Source organism: Salvelinus fontinalis, chromosome 36 (genome assembly GCF_029448725.1).
Source record: "Salvelinus fontinalis isolate EN_2023a chromosome 36, ASM2944872v1, whole genome shotgun sequence".
Classification (NCBI taxonomy): Eukaryota; Metazoa; Chordata; class Actinopteri; order Salmoniformes; family Salmonidae; genus Salvelinus; species Salvelinus fontinalis.
In genome coordinates, this window is record NC_074700.1 from 10,280,640 (window position 1) to 10,293,033 (window position 12,394).

At 43.9% G+C, this 12,394-nt stretch overlaps 1 protein-coding gene across 50 annotated transcripts in view; it reads left to right on the forward strand.

The window, feature by feature from the left end:
- Positions 1 to 12,394, forward strand: part of LOC129835195 (receptor-type tyrosine-protein phosphatase delta-like) — a 678,254-nt gene that overhangs the window by 254,415 nt on the left and 411,445 nt on the right. For all 50 annotated transcript variants that reach the window (XM_055900635.1, XM_055900637.1, XM_055900636.1 and 47 more), the window contains exon 5: positions 11,069 to 11,143. The gene's annotated coding sequence lies outside the window, so the exon portion shown is untranslated. The remainder of the gene's footprint in view (positions 1 to 11,068; positions 11,144 to 12,394) is intronic.

The window sequence follows — 12,394 nt, forward strand, 5'->3', positions numbered from 1 at the left end:
AATCCTCCCCCGCTCCTCCTGCCCACTCAGCAAACGGCTAGTCTTCTGATCTCCAGTGCTAAAAGAGTGCTGTGACTAACACGCACACACGCACGCACGCACACACACACACACACACACACACACACACACACACACACACACACACACACACACACACACACACACACACACACACACACACACACACACACACACACACACACACACACACACACACACACACACACACACACACACACACACACACACACACACACACACACACACACACACACACACACAGCTAAGATCTGTCCATTCCTTAGGTGTGGGAGAAATGTGCTACTTGGAACAGGCTAATTTGTTATTGAGAGAGATGAGCGTGGCCGGGAGCCAAGACAACAGGATAGTGAGGCAACCAAGCTACACCCTGTTGTCAAGAGGCATCAAGAGAGGGAACGAGATCATCTTGTTTTTGCGCACATAGATACTCATACTGACAGTACATGCACACACATATGGAGAATACTGCATGTATGCATTCAATTATGTACACAAAAGCACAAACAGTCTAGCAGTTCACCGTCACTTGTCTGCAATTAGTATGTGTCCTTCACACTTGAACATGTCACATGGCTAACAACTCACACACATTATGAAATCATTGAACCATGGACAACATAACTTTTGTCCATTACATTGTAGATGCCAGTTAATCTTCACACTTATCTTTCCAACTACTCCCAAAGTTCTCAACTGAAAAGTGCCTCAGTCTCTGTACTGATGAGATGTTTGTCTTTCACTTTCAATTCAAGTGTGAGGTGATGCAACTCGTCAAACCCTCCCTGTAACAACTGAGAGCAGCAGCTTTCCTCTCCTCTCCTCAACATCACCGTATCTGAAAACCCATTACCCAACTCCCTTGTCTCGTCCCCTTTCAGTTACATGAGGACAATTACAAACAAGAGCCTTGAGTGCTCGGTTACAGCTGTTACAGATATGTAGTACCTTTTTTTAATGAGGAGACAAGACAGAGGAGGATGGTTATCACAGGTGAGGTGAGGCAGTCATGGCAGTCACATTCCAGTACCTTCCCTGGCATGAAAATGGGTCACAGGAGTGATTGTGGCATTCTTGGAACAACAGTACCGACTAGTGGTGGTGGTGAGGTACTACATGCAAAGAACCTCTGGGTTATGGGTTAGACGTGTAACGTATATTAGTGAATCGCTTCAGGTAGAAGTTTGGCAGTCATCCTTAGGCACAGATCTAGGATCAATTGATATGGTCCCTGAAGTATAACTCAAACCATCAGGGACCACATAAAAACTGACCTCAGAAAAAATTGGACTCAACCTTTTTATGTGAATAACTGTACCATATTCCTCCCTCCCTCCCTCCCAATCCTCAACCGCCCAACCCACTTATGCACACACCCATAAACTGTAGCGTAGTCTCTAACACTGACAAGAAAATTAATTCCAGAGAATGGAGGTGCTGTGTGCGTGTGTGCGCACGTGCGTGTGTGAATTCACCTGCTCTGAATTTGCATGACCCAAAAACGCCTTCTCTATCCAAGTGCCCTATAAATCAAACACAGAGAGTCTATCCCCAGCCGCTTCAGTTCCTTTGTCTGGCAAAGGTGATAAATTGATCCCCAGCTAGCTAATAAGCAGTGGCATGGGGCACTGACTTCCCAGGATTTATGCCGCGACAAGTGGATTTATATAGGAAATGTGAGAGATTTTTCAGAACAAATCTGTTTACTTTTTTTCAGCGGCCTCCGAGAGCTCATGAGATTTGAAAGGGGTAGACTTTGGTTTTGATGGCTCCGAGAGTAATACATCAGGACAGAGGGATAGTGGATGAAATTCTATCAGGAAGGAAAGGAAAAGGACAACTTAGTTATGACAGTTTTGACTCTTTCTGATTGAATCATGTTTCCAATATCAATCAATCTCAATTCATTGGATTGTAATCACATACCTAGGCAGAGTTACAGTTCTATAACACTGCAAAGGATTTGTCTCCTTCGTTTCTTCTTTCTTTCTTTCTTTCTTTCTTCGTTGATTCCTTCATGATCACTGATCTAAAAATAGCAGATGGGTGTCAATGGTCGTGAAGGAAAGGAGACAGGGGAGAAGCCTTTTAGAGGGAACAGAAACTGAATTTTAAAGAATATGATCAATGATATCATCTTCTGCAGAGCTGACGGGAAGAGAGAGAGAGCGAGAGAGAAAGACAGAGACACATAGAGAGAGAGCTAAAGAGATGGAAGACAGAGTGAGGACTGAACGGGGCGATGAATTTCCTAAGAGAGTGCCCTCCCCTCCTTTATCTAATTCCTCTGCTTTGGCTTTAATGTGTTTTCTCTCTCCCCGTCCTCCCTTCCCCCTTCCTCTCTCTTCTGTGTGTGCTGATAGAAGGTTTATCGCGCGTGCCGACGTGACATTTGAATGATTGAGATCACGTTGGCTGAGTAGATTATGACCCCCTTTGGGAGGAGCGTGGTCTTAAGCACCGATGGAGAACTTTGCAGATGGAAGCTTTGATGGAAGGCAGAAGGAGGGAAGGTGTAAAAGTGATGGGTTGAGTATCAAAGCCCCTCAGCACCTCCATTTCCCCAACACCCCTTCAGCCTTTTATCTGGTTGGTAACACACCTAAGAGGTGGGCTACCCGTCGGCGCTAGCTTACTGCTACACTCAGGAAAAGGGAGGGAAGGAGAGAGAGTAATGTGGGGAGAGACACAGATGGAGAGAGATAGGTGCTAGGCCAGAGCAACATAAGGAGGGGTTTGAGGGAAGCAAGCTGTCAACCGGGTGGCCAGTTGCCTTTTTAAACATCAATTGCAGTCAAATCAAAGAGCTAGCTTTTTGTACTGTACTGCTATGGCCTTACCTTGGAGATACATCTATACACTCCAGCAGGCCTTGAGCAGGCAGCACATTCTCCAGTTCACACAAATGCTGTATGTTTAGGGATGCAGGTTGTGAAGTTACTGGGGGACATTTGAATTCAAAGGAATTAGGCCTAGCCATAACATCTGTGTACACTTGCATTGAAGTGTGTGCGTGTGTGTGCATGCGTGCATGTGTGTGTGAAACCATGTGTACAAAACACAATCCCTTAATTTAGAGGGTTGTGAAGGCATTGTCCTCACAGTACTGCAGCGCTATTATTTGGGAAGCAGCTAGCTAGTGTTGGCTATTCAGCAGCCTGATGGTCTGGGGGTAGGAGCTAGTGGTGGCTATTCAGCAGCCTGATGGTCTGGGGGTAGAAGCTAGTGGTGGCTATTCAGCAGCCTGATGGTCTGGGGGTAGAAGCTAGTGGTGGCTATTCAGCAGCCTGATGGTCTGGGGGTAGAAGCTAGTGTTGGCTATTCAGCAGCCTGATGGTCTGGGGGTAGAAGCTAGTGGTGGCTATTCAGCAGCCTGATGGTCTGGGGGTAGAAGCTAGTGGTGGCTATTCAGCAGCCTGATGGTCTGGGGGTAGAAGCTAGTGGTGGCTATTCAGCAGCCTGATGGTCTGAGGGTAGAAGCTAGTGTTGGCTATTCAGCAGCCTGATGGTCTGGGGGTAGAAGCTAGTGGTGGCTATTCAGCAGCCTGATGGTCTGGGGGTAGAAGCTAGTGGTGGCTATTCAGCAGCCTGATGGTCTGGGGGTAGAAGCTAGTGTTGGCTATTCAGCAGCCTGATGGTCTGAGGGTAGAAGCTAGTGTTGGCTATTCAGCAGCCTGATGGTATGGGGGTAGGAGCTAGTGTTGGCTATTCAGCAGCCTGATGGTCTGGTGGTAGAAGCTAGTGTTGGCTATTCAGCAGCCTGATGGTCTGGGGGTAGAAGCTAGTGTTGGCTATTCAGCAGCCTGATGGTCTGGGGGTAGGAGCTAGTGTTGGCTATTCAGCTGCCTGATGGTCTGGGGGTAGAAGCTAGTGTTGGCTATTCAGCAGCCTGATGGTCTGGGGGTAGAAGCTAGTGTTGGCTATTCAGCAGCCTGATGGTCTGGGGGTAGAAGCTAGTGGTGGCTATTCAGCAGCCTGATGGTCTGGGGGTAGAAGCTAGTGTTGGCTATTCAGCAGCCTGATGGTCTGGGGGTAGAAGCTAGTGTTGGCTATTCAGCAGCCTGATGGTCTGGGGGTAGAAGCTAGTGTTGGCTATTCAGCAGCCTGATGGTCTGGGGGTAGAAGCTAGTGTTGGCTATTCAGCAGCCTGATGGTCTGGGGGTAGAAGCTAGTGTTGGCTATTCAGCAGCCTGATGGTCTGGGGGTAGAAGCTAGTGGTGGCTATTCAGCAGCCTGATGATCTGGTGGTAGAAGCTAGTGTTGGCTATTCAGCAGCCTGATGGTCTGGGGGTAGAAGCTAGTGGTGGCTATTCAGCAGCCTGATGGTCTGGGGGTAGGAGCTAGTGTTGGCTATTCAGCAGCCTGATGGTCTGGGGGTAGAAGCTAGTGGTGGCTATTAAGAAGCCTGATGGTCTGGGGGTAGAAGCTATTGGCCAGACTGTTAGTTTTAGCATCAACAGCTACCCTCATTGACGTCCATTGATCTGACATGTGATGCACAGAATCTCACTATATTGAACTGTTGATGATGCAGTCGTGCGCCACAGAGCCAGTTGTAGGGGCCGAGAACCGGGGGAAAGAAACCAGCTCCTTCCTTTCCTTTGGTAGCTTTTATAGGCTTGTTTCGGGAGAGCCGACTACAGTGCTGACAAGCAAGCCTGAGTTTATGACAGAATGGTGTCAGCTCAAACTGTGATGTTTTCCGCTCACACAAGTGAATACCGTTCGTTGCACCTGCTGCTTGCAACACAGCTCAGCACAGCTCAGACAGGCTGCTTGAAACTCTGTAATTACATGGGATTGGTAGTGCTGGGGATATTACATGTAATGTTTTCCCAATGTTATTTGGTAGTGTACGCATGAATGGAAGCTAAGCCAGTGTTTGTGTGTTTGCAGTAGTACTTGTGATCACTGATGATTAGCTTATTATGATAATTGAATGTTTGTTTTATTTGATTATCATTGAAGAAACAGTCAAAGGTATATTTAACTCTATACTCCTTTGTGTCATTACAATCAGATTGTCATCAGTTAATCATCTTGAGCATCTTTATGTTAGATTGATGTGTATTTGAAATGTAGGGCTACTTGAATTGTGATGTTACTTTCCTGTCATTGACAGATATTTCATTCTCTGTCTGGCATGACGGCCCGGAACGTTAAAATGCCTTTACGCCTAACAACATTTTTATGCACTCTCCCCTCACCTGCCTGGTCCATCAGAACCAACCATCCTGGTTTCATATTCATCCTCCCATCTCATGTTTGTCCAAGTCTGACTTTTATACCTCGTCACCGGTGGACGGCCTAGTAAATTACCACATTTACAACCAATGATAAATTGTACAGATAAGTATAAATTAGTTGTGATGCTCAACTACTGAATTAACCTGTCAACATGCATCACAGTTACTAGCTGTGCCACTAGTGATCCTGGTTCGAGTCCAGGCTCTGTCGCACCTGGCCGCGACCAGGAGATCCATGGGGCGGCGCACAATTGGCCCAGCGTCGCCCGGGTTAGGGGACGGTTTTGCCAGCAGGGATGTCCTTGTCCCATCACGCTCTAGAGACTCCTGTGGCGGCCCGGGCGCAATGCACGCTGACACGGCCGCTAGTTGTACGGTGTTTCCTCTGACACATTGGTGCGGCTGGCTTCCAGGTTAAGCGGGCATTGTATCAAGAAGCAGTGCGGCTTGGTTGGGTCGTGTTTCAGAGGACGCACGGCTCTCGACCTTCGCCTCTCCCGAGTCCGTACGAGAGTTGCAGCGATGAGACAAGACTGTAACTACCAATTGGATACCACAAAGTAAAAAAAAGTCTATAATTATTTTTTTTGATACCTAAAAATACTGCAGAGTAATTCAAAGCCATTTGCAAACTAACCTCTTTGTCCATCTGACGGTAAGTGTTCTTGTTTCAAACACACATATTTAAAGGGACAGTTTACTCAGAATACAAGCAAAAATGATTTTCAACCTACCTTGGCTGCAGTTGATTTAAGAAGGCAGTTTTGGCATATTTTGTTTCTTTTCGACACTTAAAAGACATATTTTTGTTAATGTTAGCGTTCTCAGTAACAAATAAAATTAAACTGTTCTCGTACCTGTGTAATAAAACTGTAATTACAAACAACATTTTATTGGCATTTTGTTACATAATACTTTGGTAATTGCATTTTAATTGCATAGCAATGAGCTGAGAGGTTTTGTAACTACTGTCCACAAGAGGAATAGTGACTGTTCCTTATTCCACTTATGTAATAACTCCATTATTATGCAATTATAGAAGTCCTATGTAACAACAATGTTGCTATTATAATAATCACTAAGTTACTACACATGTAGAAGAACTTGATGTCAATGTATTACCTTATGTCTCATTCACTATGCAAATATGTTTGTTAGTCATTTTGAAGCGGCAAAAGTGGTCTACTCTAATGTTGAGGTGATTCACTCATGCATTTCATTCTAAGCTATAGGCTATATGAAGATTCATATCTAAGAGCCCTCCAAACCATGTGCTTATGATCATATATTTAGACTTATTCAACTAACTGTTGTAGTTTTTGGTTCTTCATCAAATACTTGGCAGCCATCAAATAAAGAAATATTTTTAGAAGAAGGAGGAAGGGAAGCGCTGCTAAGGAACACAGTAGTAGATGTTGGTAGACAGAAGGTGCTCTTTGGTAAAAGGGGTAAATTAGTCATCAAAAAGAAAGGAGGACCAAGGAACTCTTCATATAATTAATTAAAAGGCCTTTATCTACATGTCATGTTCAATGGAAACAAAGTTGAAAAACTCTGACGCGTTTCGGCTGCATGGCCTTCGTCAGGGAGTAGATTCATTTCTGTTTTCAAATAACTTGTATAAATTCAAATACCTGGTTTTCTAAGAGGTATTGAAAATACTGAGACCTGAGACCTGTATTTGAATATAAAAAAAAAATGGTTGCCTTTTAATTGAAACTCTAAATAATCTATATTCGACTACCTCGAGTATTTGAAAAGTTGGTGTTTTCAAGTAAACTACAAAATACTCAAATGTTGTGCCCTGGTCTGGTATAAGCGTTCAATACATTTCTGTCCCCTGCCAGTGGTTTTTACAAGCGGTAGAAAAACGTTGTTTTCCCTTTTGTTTTTTCAACCCCACTCGTTTGACCTGCCTTTTAGGGGTACTAGCACATTAGCGCTTGAGCAACATTCCCTCTCCACTCCCAGTGGCTTTAATGAGCTGATCCTGGTGCTTGAACGTTACTTACAGTTATGGGAAGGTCATAAATGTGGGATTTATGTTTCAGGTGTGGTTGGGAATGCTGATGCTTCCGTCGGTAAGAGAGGAGAAGACATAATCTCGGTGTGGGCTGCCGCATACCTAATGTCTGCGTGTGTGTGTCTGTATGTGTGTGTTTGTGTGTGTGTGTGTGTCTTAGGGAGAAGGGTGTGTGGCATGCCATTGATATCTGCTGTCAAGCTGTTTATCTTCTAAGATGAATGTACATGGATTTCTGTGTATATACAGATACAGGTAACTGCCAAAATAGAGGAAGCACTAACAAAGTGTCTTAATAGGGCGTTGGGCCACCATGAGCCACCAGAACAGCCTCAGTGTGCCTTGGTATAGATTCTACAAGGGTCTGGAACTCTATTGGAGGGATGCAACACCATTCTTCCATAAGAATTCCATCACTTGTTGTTTTGTTGATGGTGGTGGAAAACGCTGTCTCAGGAGCCGCTCTAGAATCTCAAATAAATAATAATAAGTGTTGAATTGGGTTTGAGATCTCGTAACTTAGACACACAACAAACACCTTAAACCACCATATGCTCATTTAAGACCCCTCTTTCAAAGTCATTGAGATCTCTTCTTCTAGTCATGGTAGCCAAAATAATGGGCAACTGGGCATTTCTACACACGACCGTAAGCATGATGGGATGTTAATTGATTAATTAACTCAGGAACCACACTTGTGTGGAAGCACCTGCTATCAATATACTTTATATCCCTCATTTACTCAAGTGTTTTCTTTATCTTGGCAGGTACCTGTATATATTCTGTACATTTTGCATCAGGGGTATATAGAGATACAGTAGGCCTAGAAATGTTCCTACTTAGCTACTGTTATCAGTCAATGAAAATTATTACACAGACAGGTAAAGAGGTTATCCAACTTTGTTCACCTGAGGTGTATTCACGAGGAACCAAATGGACCAAACATTCAAATTTCGTAGGCAAAACGTTTTGCATTGCAAAGTGCTTTGCTACAGTTTGCTACAGTGTGCACTAATGAATACACCCCTGCTGCTCTGTATTGATCCTGATGTGTTTGCGAAACCCCACCGTTTTCAGCAGCTCCAAAACATACTTCCTTATTCAGTCACATGACTTGTAACTCTAGTGCAGTGGTTCTCAAAACATACTTCCTTATTCAGTCACATGACTTGTAACTCTAGTGCAGTGGTTCTCCTGGTCCTGGGGACCCAAAGGGGTGGACAGTTTTGTTTTTGCCCTAGCATTACACACCTGATTCAAATCATCAAAGCCTGATGAGTTGTTGATTTGAATCAGGTGTGTAGTGCTAGGACAAAGCAAAACTGCACCCCTTTGGGTCCCCAGGACCGAGATTGAGAACCACTGCTCTAGTGTATGGGATACAAACTCTGTGTGACTCTGAGGCTGACCTAATATAGACACCGTACTGTCATACCATGGACACCATACTGTCATACTATGGATACCGCACTGTCCTAGTATGGACACCCGACTGTCATTCTATGGACACTTGAGTTGGTGATGGTTTATGTTCACAAGGAAAAAAATTACATTTTCAGTACTGCTCCTATCTGCTATCACCTTGCTACAGTATCAGCTAACATGATGCTGCAACACATTACGAACATTCTCTGAACATATATGGTATGTATAAGCTGGAAGTAAAAGCCTAAGTGCTGTTGTTCATTAGTTTACTCCAATTAGAGGAGGGGTGGTAGGGGTAGGGGAAAATATGTTTGAAAGAGATTTTATATATACTGTATATATACACTGCTCAAAAAAATAAAGGGAACACTTAAACAACACAATGTAACTCCAAGTCAATCACACTTCTGTGAAATCAAACTGTCCACTTAGGAAGCAACACTGATTGACAATACATTTCACATGCTGTTGTGCAAATGGAATAGACAAAAGGTGGAAATTATAGGCAATTAGCAAGACACCCCCAAAAAAGGAGTGATTCTGCAGGTGGTGACCACAGACCACTTCTCAGTTCCTATGCTTCCTGGCTGATGTTTTGGTCACTTTTGAATGCTGGCGGTGCTCTCACTCTAGTGGTAGCATGAGACGGAGTCTACAACCCACACAAGTGGCTCAGGTAGTGCAGTTCATCCAGGATGGCACATCAATGCGAGCTGTGGCAAAAAGGTTTGCTGTGTCTGTCAGCGTAGTGTCCAGAGCATGGAGGCGCTACCAGGAGACAGGCCAGTACATCAGGAGACGTGGAGGAGGCCGTAGGAGGGCAACAACCCAGCAGCAGGACCGCTACCTCCGCCTTTGTGCAAGGGGGTGCACTGCCAGAGCCCTGCAAAATGACCTCCAGCAGGCCACAAATGTGCATTAAGTGTTCCCTTTATTTTTTTGAGCAGTGTATATATATATATATATATATATATAATATTTACAAAAAATATGAGGTATTGGAAATGATGCAGACATTTACATTGATGGAAGCTACAATCTATCTGCAATAGTATAGCTGATCTACCACCTTTACATTTATTTAAATAATAGTACATTCTCTGACACCTATCTACTAACTCATAGTTCTTATCTCGACTATTTGGGTACTGACATTATGGGCATTTTAATTCCAGTAGACAGGAGACCATTAGCATAGCTTCTTGGGTGGCTGGAGCTGTGTTTCTCTAAATCATTAAGCTAATTATACAAGCTAATTAATCAGCAAGCTCCAATGCCGGGTTATAAGAAGCAGAACGCCACCGCTCTTTGTTGGCTTGCATAATGAAATAAATCATTTTTAGAACTCTTGAGAGGGAGAAAATGAAGGGTGGGACAAACTTTGATCTGTCGAAGAGTAAACAGATGATTTTGCATATTTAAGTGATGAGGTGGAAGAATAAACCAAAGGCTCGGTTGTGGGTAGAATACGAAAGGACACAGTACGAGCTGAGACTTTGAATTATCCCTGGCCTTTTGAGTTTGGAGAGGGTTGGAGCTTGTGTTTTGTACGTGTGAGAGCTTGTGCGATTCTGTGTGTGTGAATGTGTGTCGTTGGTGAGAAGGAGCTCTCTCTGGTCCTTCGGGGCTCGTCTGTGTTCCTTTACGTCCCCATTATCTCCCAGCTGTCGACCGATATGCAGCTGAAGACAAATCAATTAAGGCTGCTCACAGACAGAGAGAGGGAGGGTGAGAGAGTGAAAGAGAAAAAGAGAGAGGATGAGACTGAGAATGGAGAGACTGTGTGTGTGTGTGAGAGAGAGAGAGAGAGAGGGGGAGAGAGAAATAAAGATAAAGATAGAGGTGGGTGGGTGGGGGCAATGCACATATCAGTGACTGTATAATGAGGAAACTGTCACTTCATAAATATGTGTAGGTGTATTTTGGGTGGGCTCCTTTATGAACTGAAAACCACTGAGTCCGAACACTGACTTCTCTGAACTTCCATAGGGGCTTTGTTTTGTAACACTATTGTTTCCTGTATTGGTATTCTGTATAATCAGTGAAGCATATGAACTCCAGTGTTCAGTGCTACTTGGTCAGTATTATTTGGTTGCGTCTCAAATGTCACCTTGTTCCCTACAAAGTGCACTACCTTTGACCAGGTCCCATAGGGGATATGGTCCCATTTGTGTCACATTGACATCCTCTCCATGCGGAAGTCACATATACTGTGCATGATCGTATGGACACATGTATTGCCATCACATGGTTGGCTCTAAATGGGTAATACAAACATTGACAATTGTTGGGGTGGTATCACCTAAATCCATCATCTCATCTTCTTTTCCAGGGAAATTCCTGAGGAGTTCTGATTCTTTCATTCCTTCCGGTCCGAGGCGGCATTGCTATCAACTGTTCCAAACAGGTGACACATTTCTTCATCCCGTTCAAACTTTAAGCACTTTCATTGAAATGTCAACCCTCCACCAATGCCATATCAACACCAGTCACTAAATGAAATGGGCAAATAAAGGAACTATAGGTTGTCTTATAGATGATTGTCACATCATTGAGATGAATCAACCAATTGACTTCAAAAACAGCTGCCTTTTAAACAGCTGTACTCTATATGGTATATCATACAAACCAGTTTAGCTAAACACCACAGATAAAGCATGCTAGTAGCACCCCCCTCAGGGGAAGCAGGTCTATTGCTGTTCCAGCAGATGGTTGATCCTCTCCATAGAGGAGACACACTGCTGATGGAAGGGAGGCTTATCTCCACGTGTCCACCGGTGGAGAGAGGAAGTGGAGTTGGACAGGTTTTATTTGTGTAGAGAGCTAGTTGACACACACTCACACACACACAGGCGGTCTCTCCCAAGCCATTCCCTTCCCTAAAGGTTCCTCCTCGACAGCGAGCTGGAAACTCTACCCTTCAGACAGACAATAATTCCCACAGCCAACACTGCACAGCTACACTGGCTATTCAACTGTACTCTTACTGCATGTAAACATGCCATTATGTAAGGGAAAATCAGTAAGGGGCTATGCGTTTTATGAGAAATAATGCCCGACGTGGTAGGTGTGTGACACGACGCGCTAGCAAAGTGTCACTAACCTTTCACAGAGTTTCATTATTTTTCAGAGAACGCATGGAGTCTGATTGAAATGTAGGCAACTACTGTAGAAATATGTTCAACATCCACTGAAGTCGGTAGCAAGTTTACTAGATAGCTACAGTAGTTGCCTTGGTAACCAAACAGACTTGCTAGCTTAGCAAACCAAACCATCAGTCCTAGCTTGCTATTATGAAATCAAATTCAACATTGCCTTATAATGTTCAGCTTTTGCTTTCAAAGCATCTCAAACATGTAAGAACATGGTTACCAACATATAAAAAACAATATTGACATATTTTCATTAAAAACAGTATTTTATCCTTCCACAATATATAGTCCCGTGGAAGGATCTAGAGTTGCTACCCAAGCCGACTGGTTGTTCATTCTATCGGTTAGGTTGCCAGAGACGCAACCCAGTCGTGAAGTCTTTTTTGTTCTATGTACTGTATATCTATGGACACGGCACAGTCATTCGTTCTAAGTGTTTTCATGCCAAGCTGGCTGGAAATGTTCTTATCACTTGCTTACTAGCTAGCCAACTACGGCTAACACAG